The sequence below is a fragment of the Ovis canadensis genome, chromosome 12 (assembly GCF_042477335.2).
Source record: "Ovis canadensis isolate MfBH-ARS-UI-01 breed Bighorn chromosome 12, ARS-UI_OviCan_v2, whole genome shotgun sequence".
NCBI classification, from domain to species: domain Eukaryota; kingdom Metazoa; phylum Chordata; class Mammalia; order Artiodactyla; family Bovidae; genus Ovis; species Ovis canadensis.
Window position 1 is genome coordinate 21,204,933 of NC_091256.1, and position 10,165 is coordinate 21,215,097.

General features: G+C 41.5%; 1 pseudogene; it reads left to right on the forward strand.

Annotated features, from left to right (window-relative positions):
* Positions 1 to 8,966: 8,966 nt before the first annotated feature.
* Positions 8,967 to 9,089, forward strand: LOC138416718 (U2 spliceosomal RNA; annotated as a pseudogene).
* Positions 9,090 to 10,165: the final 1,076 nt, after the last annotated feature.

Below are 10,165 nucleotides of genomic sequence, written 5' to 3' on the forward strand. Positions count from 1 at the left end.
ATCTTTGCATGCAACGTTCCCTTGGTAGCTCTAATTTTCTTCCAGTGATCTCTAGTCTGTCCCATTCTATATTGTTTTCCTCTATTTCTTTGCACTGATCACTGAGGAAGGCTTTCTTATCTCTCCTTGCACTTCTTTGTAATTCTGCATTTAAATGAGTATATCTTTCCTTTTCTCCTTTGCCTTTAGCTTGTCTTCTTTTCTTAACTATTTATAAGGCCTTCTCAGACAACCATTTGGGGTTTATCCATTTCTTTCTCAGCATGGTCTTGATCACTGCCTCCTGTAAAATGTCATGAACCTCCATCCACAGTTCTTCACAGTTCTTCAGACACTCTATCAGATCTAATCCCTTAAATATATTTGTCACTTCCACAGTATAATTTTAATGGATTTGATTTAGGTCATACATGAATGGTCTAGATTTTCCCTACTTTATTCAATTTAAGTCTGAATTTGATAATAAGGAGTTCATGATCTGAGCCACAGTCAGCTCCTGATCTTGTTTTCACAGACTGTATAGAGGGTCTCCATCTTTGGCTGCAAAGAATATAATCGATCTGATTTTGGTATTGATCATCTCATCATGTCCATGTGTAGAGTCTTCTCTTGGATTGTTGGAAGAGGGTATTTGCTATAACCAGTGTGTTCTCTTGGCAAAACTCTGTTAGCCTTTGCCCTGTTTCATTTTGCACTCCAAGGCCAAATTTGCATGTTACCAGGAATCTCTTGACTTCCTACTTTTGCATTCTAGTCCCCTATAATGAAAAGGACGTCTTTTTTTAGGTGTTAGTTCTAGAAGGTCTTGTAGATCTTCATAGAACCATTCAACTTCAGTTTCTTCCACATTACTGTTTGGGGTATAGCCTTGGATTACTGTAATATTGAATAATTTGCCTTGGAAATGAACAGAGATTATCCTGTCGTTTTTGAGATTGCATCCAAGTACTGCATTTTGGACTCTTGTTGACTATGATGGCTACTCCATTTCTTCTAAGGGATTCTTGCCCACAGTGGTAGATATAATGGTCATCTGAGTTAAATTCACCTATTCCAGTCCATTTTAGTTTGCTGACTCCTAAAATGTCAATGTTCACTCTTGCCATCTCCTGTTTCACCACTTCCAGTTTACCTTGATTCATGGACCTAACATTCCATGTTCCTTTGCAGTATTGCTCTTTATAGCATTGGACTTTACTTCCATCACCAGTCACATCCACTACTGGACATTGTTTTTGCTTTGGCTCTGTCTCTTCATTCTTTCGGGTTATTTCTCCACTCTTCTCCAGTAGTATACTGGGCACCTACCGACCTGGGGAGTTCATCTTTCATTGTCATATATTTTTGCGTTTTCATAGTGTTCATGGGGTTCTCAGGCAAGAATAGTGAAGTGATTTTCCATTCCCTTCTCCAATGGACCACGTTTTGTCAGAACCCTCCACCAGGAGAGGGAGGGAAAGATGGCGGAGGAATAGGACGGGAAGACCACTTTCTCCCTCACAAATTACTCAAAAGAACATTTCAATGCTGAGCAAACTTCACAAAACAAATTCTGTAGGCTGGCAGAGGACATCAGGCAACCAGAAAAGCAGACCATTGTCTTCAAAAACAGGTAGGATAAAATATAAAAGACGAAAAAGGAGACAAAGGAGGTGGGGAGGGAGCTCCGTCCCGGGAAGGGAAGCCCGTCCCGGGAAGGGAATTTTAAGAAGAGAGGTTTCCAAACACCAGGAAACACTGTCCCTGCCGAGTCTGTGGCGAGCCTTGGAAACACAGAGGGCAACATAACAGGAAGGAAAAATAGATAAATAATTAAAACCAACAGATTACAAGCCCACCAGTAACTCCCCCAGCGGAAAAGCAGCACAGACGCCTGCATCCGCCATTGGGAAGTGGGGGCAGGGCAGGGACGCGCGGGAGGTGCGGGCTGCAGAGCTTTGCAAGAATCGGGCAGGAATGCCCCATGCGCAACCAGAACGACCTAACTTGGGCTAGCAAACCAGACTGTGGGATAGCTACCACGGGAAAAGCTCGAACATAAGACCCCGCCAGGACCGAGCACAGAACAAAGGACGGAACGGAAAAAGCCGGCTGCAGACCATCCCCCGCCTGGGACAGGCAGCCAGAGCCGTAAGGTCTGGAAAGGGGCAATTGCAGACCCGGAGAGACTTTACTTACCTAACTGCAAGCAGGCTCCTTTGCTAAGACTTCTGGGGGTGCTGGACAGTCACAATCTGCCACACGGGGTGCGCCAGCGGTCCACCCAGAAAGCTGAGCAGCAGCGGCAGAAAAGGTGACAAGCCGCGGCGACCGCGCTCACCAAACTCCTGAGCTACTCGGACCTGGGAAGGGCACAAAGCGCAGTTCCAGCTGAATCTGTGCCTCTGAGGGCTGCCTGAGCGCCGAACCTGAGCGGCTTGGACCAGGGAAGTGCACGCAGCCTAGGGCCGGCCCCAGACGGTTCCCGGCTGAGCATCGTAGAGCCAGAGCGGTTTGTGCGCAGCGAGAAAGGACAGGTCAAGCGGAGCAGAGATACTGTGTGCACACGACAGTGCTATTTGTTTGCAGCATCCCCCCTCCCCACAGCGCGACTGAACTAGTGATCCTAAAAAACCAGCAAACAGAAGAAGTTAATCAGAGGGAACCACCTTGGAAGTGATCCCACACAGCCCATAACACCAGAAAGGGCCAGATATATATATTTTTTAATATTTTTAAAAGCATTCTTTTTTTTTTTGCTTTTTTTTTCTAACTTTTTTTAATTGTTAAGTCTTCTATTTCTCCTCTAATTTTTATTTCTATAACCTATTATTACTATTTTTTTAAAGACCTTTTTTTTTTTTTTTAAGGCAAACACCATATATAGTCTTTGGATGGTTGTTGATGGTTTGTTTTTTGTTTTTTGATTGTTTCTCTGTTTGTTTGTTTGTTTTTTAATAATTCTTTTTCTTTCTTTTTTTTTCTTTCTTCCTTTTTCCTTCTGCTTCTCTTTAATATTGTATCTTTGAAAATCCAACCTCTACTCTAGATTTTTAATCTTTGCTCTTAGGTGTTTATTGCCAATTTTGTACATTTAAAAACCCAAACTTCACTACCCCAGTTTACCTGAGAGCGAGATTACTGGCTTGACCACTCTCTCCTCCTCTGGACTCTCCTTTTTCTCCACCAGGTGGCCTCTGTCTCTTTTCCCCCCCATCTCTCTTCTATCCAACTCTGTGAATCTCTGTGTGTTCCAGACGGTGGGGAACACCTAAGGAACAGGTTACTGGCAGGATTTGTCTCTCTCCTACTCATTCCTCTCTCTGATCCTCCTGGTCACCTCTGTCCACTTCCTCCCTCTCCTCTTCCCCGTATAACTCTGTAAATACCCCTGAGCGGGCCAGACTATAGAGTGCACATAAGGAAGTGACTACTGGCTAGTTTGCTCTCTTCTCTTTTGATCTCACCGCATCTCATTCCAGTTACCTCTAACTACCTCCTCCATCTTCTCTTCTCCTTATAACCCAGTGAACCTCTCTGAGTGTCCCTCAATGTGGAGAAACTTTTCATCTTTAACCTAGATGTTTTATCATCAGTGCTGTATAGATGGAGAAGTCTAGAGGCTACTGTAAAAATAAAACTGAAAACCAGAAGCAGGAGGCTTAAATCCAAAGCCTGAAAACATTAGAGAACTCTTGAATTCAGGGAACATTAAGCAATAGGAGCCCATTTAATGCCTTCATACCTACACCGAAACCAAGCCCCACCCAAGGGCCAACAAGTTCCAAAACAAGACATACCACGCAAATTCCCCAGCAACACAGAAACAATCCCCTGAGCTTCAATATACAGGCAGCTCAAAATTATCCCAAAACCTTTGATGTCTTGTAACCCATTACGGGTTACTCCACTGCACTCCAGAGAGAAGAAACCCAGCTCCACCCACCAAAACTCCAACACAAGCCTCCCTAACCAGGAAACCTTGACAAGCCACTGATAGAACCCCACCCAAAATGAGGAAGTTCCATAATAAAGAGAACTCCACAAATTAGCAGAATATAAAAAGGCCACCCCAAACGCAGCAATATAACCAAGATGAAGAGACAGAGGAATACACAGCAGGTAAAGGAACAGGAGAGCTGCCCACCAAACCAAACAAAAGAGGAAGAAGTAGGGAATCTACCGGAGAAGGAATTCCGAATATTGATAGTGAAAATGATCCAAAATCTTGAAATCAAAATGGAAACACAGATAAATAGCCTAGAGACTAGTGGGAGACTTTAATACCCCACTCACACCTATGGACAGATCAACTAAACAGAAAATTAACAAAGAAATGCAAACTTTAAATGATACATTAGATCAGTTAGACCTAATTGATATCTACAGGACATTTCACCCCAAACCAATGAATTTCACCTTTTTTTCAGGTGCTCATGGAACCTTCTCCAGGATAGATCACATCCTGGGCCATAAATCTAAACTTGATAAATTCAAAAAAAATCAAAATCATTCCAAGCATCTTTTCTGACCATAATGAATTAAGATTAGATCTCAATTACAGGAGAAAAACTATTAAAAATTCCAACATATGGAGGCTGAACAACACACTTCTGAATAACCAACAAATCACAGAAGAAATCAAAAAAGAAATCAAAATATGCATAGAAACTAATGAAAATGAAAACACAACAACCCAAAACCTGTGGGACACTATAAAAGCAGTGCTAAGAGGAAAGTTCATAGCAATACAGGCATACCTCAAGAAACAAGAAAAAAGTCAAATAAACAGCCTAACTCTACAACTAAAGCAACTAGAAAAGGAAGAGTTGGAGAACCCCAGAGTTAGTAGAAGGAAAGAAATCTTAAAAATTAGGGCAGAAATAAATGCAAAAGAAACAAAAGAGACCATAGCAAAAATTGACAAAGCCAAAAGCTGGTTCTTTGAAAGGATAAATAAAATTGACAAACCATTAGCCAGACTCATCAAGAAGCAAAGAGAGAAAAATCAAATCAATAAAATTAGAAATGAAAATGGAGAGATCACAACAGACAACACAGAAATACAAAGGATCATAAGAGACTACTATCAGCAGCTGTATGCCAATAAAATGGACAATGTGGAAGAAATGGACAAATTCTTAGAAAAGTACAATTTTCCAAAACTGAACCAGGAAGAAATAGAAAATCTTAACAGACCCATCACAAGCACGGAAATTGAAACGGTAATCAGAAATCTTCCAGCAAACAAAAGCTCAGGTCCAGACGGCTTCACAGTTGAATTCTACCAAAAATTTTGAGAAGAGCTAACACCTATCCTACTCAAACTCTTCCAGAAAATTGCAGAGGAAGGTAAACTTCCAAACTCATTCTGTGAGGCCACCATCACCCTAATACCAAAAGCTAACAAAGATGTCAAAAGAAAGAAAACTACAGGCCAATATCACTGATGAACATAGATGCAAAAATCCTCAACAAAATTCTAGCAATCAGAATCCAACAACACATTAAAAAGATCATACACCATGACCAAGTGGGCTTTATCCCAGGGATGCAAGCATTCTTCAATATCCGCAAATCAATCAATGTAATTCACCACATTAACAAATTGAAAAATAAAAACATATGATTATCTCAATAGATGCAGAGAAGGCCTTTGACAAAATTCAACATCCATTTATGATAAAAACTCTCCAGAAAGCAGGAATAGAAGGAACATACCTCAACATAATAAAAGCTATCTATGACAAACCCACAGCAAACATTATCCTCAGTGGTGAAAAATTGAAAGCATTTCCCCCAAAGTCAGGAACAAGACAAGGGTGTCCACTTTCACCGCTACTATTCAACATAGTTCTGGAAGTTTTGGCCACAGCAATCAGAGCAGAAAAAGAAATAAAAGGAATCCAAATTGTAAAAGAAGAAGTAAAACTCTCACTGTTTGCAGAAGACATGATCCTCTACATGGAAAACCCTAAAGACTCCACCAGAAAATTACTAGAGCTCATCAATGAATATAGTAAAGTTGCAGGATATAAAATCAACACACAGAAATCCCTTGCATTCCTATACACGAATAATGAGAAAGTAGAAAAAGAAATTAAGGAAACAATTCCATTTACCATTGCAACGAAAAGAATAAAATACTTAGGAATATATCTACCTAAAGAAACTAAAGACCTATATATAGAAAACTATAAAACACTGATGAAAGAAATCAAAGAGGACACTAATAGATGGAGAAATATACCATGTTCATGGATTGGAAGAATCAATATAGTGAAAATGAGTAGACTACCCGAAACAATTTACAAATTCAATGCAATCCCTGTCAAGCTACCAGCCACATTTTTCACAGAACTAGAACAAATAATTTCAAGATTTGTATGGAAATACAAAAAACGTCGAATAGCCAAAGCAATCTTGAGAAAGAAGAATGGAACGGGAGGAATCAACTTGCCTGACTTCAGGCTCTACTACAAAGCCACAGTCATCAAGACAGTATGGTACTGGCACAAAGACAGACATATAGATCAATGGAACAAAATAGAAAGCCCAGAGATAAATCCACACACATATGGACACCTTCTCTTTGACAAAGGAGGCAAGAATATACAATGGAATAAAGACAATCTCTTTAACAAGTGGTGCTGGGAAAACTGGTCAACCACTTGTAAAAGAATGAAACTAGATCACTTTCTAACACCGCACACAAAAATAAACTCAAAATGGATTAAAGATCTAAATTAAGATCAGAAACTATAAAACTCCTAGAGGAGAATATAGGCAAAACACTCTCAGACATAAATCACAGCAGGATCCTCTATGATCCACCTCCCAGAATTCTGGAAATAAAAGCAAAAATAAACAAATGGGATCTAATTAAAATTAAAAGCTTCTGCACAACAAAGGAAACTATAAGCAAGGTGAAAAGACAGCCTTCTGAATAGGAGAAAATAATAGCAAATGAAGCAACTGACAAACAACTAATCTCAAAAATATACAAGCAACTTATGCAGCTCAACTCCAGAAAAATAAACGACCCAATCAAAAAATGGGCCAAAGAACTAAATAGACATTTCTGCAAAGAAGACATACGGATGGCTAACAAACACATGAAAAGATGCTCAACATCACTCATTATTAGAGAAATGCAAATCAAAACCACAATGAGGTACCACTTCACACCAGTCAGAATGGCTGCGATCCAAAAATCTGCAAGCAATAAATGCTGGAGAGGGTGTGGAGAAAAGGGAACCCTCCTACCCTGTTGGTGGGATTGCAAACTAGTACAGCCACTATGGAGAACAGTGTGGAGATTCCTTAAAAAATTGCAAATAGAACTACCTTCTGACCCAGCAATCCCACTTCTGGGCATACACACTGAGGAAACCAGAATTGAAAGAGACACATGTACCCCAATGTTCATCACAGCACTGTTTATAATAGCCAGGACATGGAAACAACCTAGATGTCCATCAGCAGATGAATGGATAAGAAAGCAGTGGTACATATACACAATGGAGTATTACTCAGCCGTTAAGAAGAATTCATTTGAATCAGTTCTGATGAGATGGATGAAACTGGAGCCAATTATACAGAGTGAAGTAAGCCAGAAAGAAAAACACCAATACAGTATACTAACACATATATATGGAATTTAGAAAGATGGCAATGACGACCCTGTATGCAAGACAGGAAAAAAGACACAGATGTGTATAACGGACTTTTGGACTCAGAGGGAGAGGGAGAGGGTGGTATGATTTGGGAGAATGGGAATTCTAACATGTATACTATCATGCAAGAATTGAATCGCCAGTCCATGTCTGATGTAGGGTGCAGCATGCTGGGGCTGGTGCATGGGGATGACCCAGAGAGATGTTGTGGGGAGGGAGGTGGGAGGGGGGGTCATGTTTGGGAACGCATGTAAGAATTAAAGATTTTAAAATTAAAAAAATAAATAAATAAAAAATAAATTAAAATTTAAAAAAAAAAAGAACCCTCCACCATCACCCATCCAACTTGGGTGAACTTACATGGCATGGCTCATAGTTTCATAGAGTTAGACAAGGTGTGATCCATGTGATCAGATTGATTTATTTTCTGCCATTGTGGTTTTCATTCTGTCTGCCTTCTGAGGGATAAGGATAAGAAGCTTATGGAAACATCCTGATGGAAGAGACTGACTGTAGGAGAGACTTGGTCTTGTTCTGATGGGCAAGGGCCATGCTCTGTTAATCTTTAATCCAATTTTCTGTTGATGGGTAGGGTTATATTCCCGCCTGTTATTTGACCTGAGATCAAACAATGGGGAAGGTAATAAAGATAATGGAGACCTCCTTCAAAATGTCTTGTACAAGCACTGTCACACTCTGTGCCCCCGACCCTGCAGCAGGCCACCACTGACCCAAGCCTCCACCAGGGACTCCTGGATACTCACAGACAAGTCTAGATTAGTGCCTTTTGGGGTCACTGCTCCTTTCTCCCGGGTCCTGGTGCACACAGGCTTTCGTTTGTGCCCTCAAGGGTCTGTTTCCCTCATCTTTGTAAGTTCCCGTGTCTCTATGGTGGGATTAATGGTGACCTCCTCCTAAAGGGCTTATGCCACACCCAGGTCCAGGGCACTCAGAGCCCCTTCCCCTGAGACAGGCCACTGCTGACCTGTACCTCCACAGGAGATACTCAAACACTCAAAGGCAGGTCTGGCTCAGTCTCTGTGGTGTCTCCTGGTGTGCACAAGCTTTTCTTTGCACCTCTGAGTATCTCTGGCAGGAATGGGGATGGATTCTAAACATGATTTTGCTTCTCCTACCATATTTCTGGGGCTTCTCCTTTGCCCTTGGACATAGGGTATCTTCCCCCCACCCCTTCCCCACCCCCACCGGTGTGATCCAACATCCTCCTGTCAGTGGTTGTTCGGCAGCAAGTTGTAATTTGGAGTTCTCACAGGAGATGAGTGCACTTCCTTTTCTCCACCATCTTGTGAAATGTTTTCTCAGTCTTTTGGCTAAGATCAAGTGTAGTATCTGTTCTTATCAGTTTAATTAGGTGGAAAGCTGTTTCTAAAACATCTTGATTGTTGAATGGAATTCCATGGGTCTGGTCCATTTTCACAGGAGATCAATGTAAATATAAGCAGGCTTTCTCAAAAGTGTCATTTCAGTTCAGTTTAGCTGCTCAGTCATGTTTGACTCTTTGCAACTGCATGAATTGCAGCACACCAGGCTTTCCTGTCCATCACCAACTCCCAGAGTTCACTCAAACTCACATCCATTGAGCTGGTGATGCCATCCAGCCATCTCATCCTCTGTCGTCCCCTTCTCCTCCTGCCCCCAATCCCTCCCAGCATCAGAGTCTTTTCCAATGAGTCAACTGTTCACATCAGGGGGCCAAAGTATTGGAGCTTCAGCTTTAGCATCATTCCTTCCAAAGAATACCCAGGGCTGATCTCCTTTAGAATGGACTGGTTGGATCTCCTTGAAGTACAAGGGACTCTCAAGAGGCTTCTCCAACACCACAGTTCAAAAGCATCAATTCTTCGGTGCTCAGCTTTCTTCACAGTCCAACTCTCATATCCATATATTTACTGACATCTAAATTCACCCAATTCAATAATTTGATTTAAAAATGTATCATATTAGGTGTCCATAAAGCTTATTTCATGACAATGGTTTTACCAAAATCAGAAAGACTAAAATGTGATTAGTTTGGTTAGTTTTCTGTGATGTGGCTTTCATTCTGTCTGTTCTCTGATGGATGAGGACAAGAAGCTTATGGACACTTATTAATGGGAGAGAAGGCTTGTGGGGAAAACCGGGTCTTGTTTTGATGGGTAAGGCCATGCTCAGTAAATCTTTAATCCAATGTTCTATTGATGGGTGTGGCTGTGTTTCCTCCCTGTAGTTTAGCTGAGGCCAAAAGATGTTAGTGGTCATGGCAACCTCCTCAAAAAGGATGTATTCCAGGGAGCTGCGCCTTCCAGGAATGCTCTTGTCAGTGCAGCTCACCATAGACCCACACCTCCACTGGAGACTCCCAAACACTCATAGGCATGTCTGCCTCCGTCTCTTATGGGGTGACTGCTCCTTTCCCCTGTGTCTCAGTGCCCTCCAAGAGTCTCTGTTTCCCCAGTCCTATGGAAGTTCTGTAAGTAAATCCTGCTGACCTTCAAAGTCAGCTTCCCTGG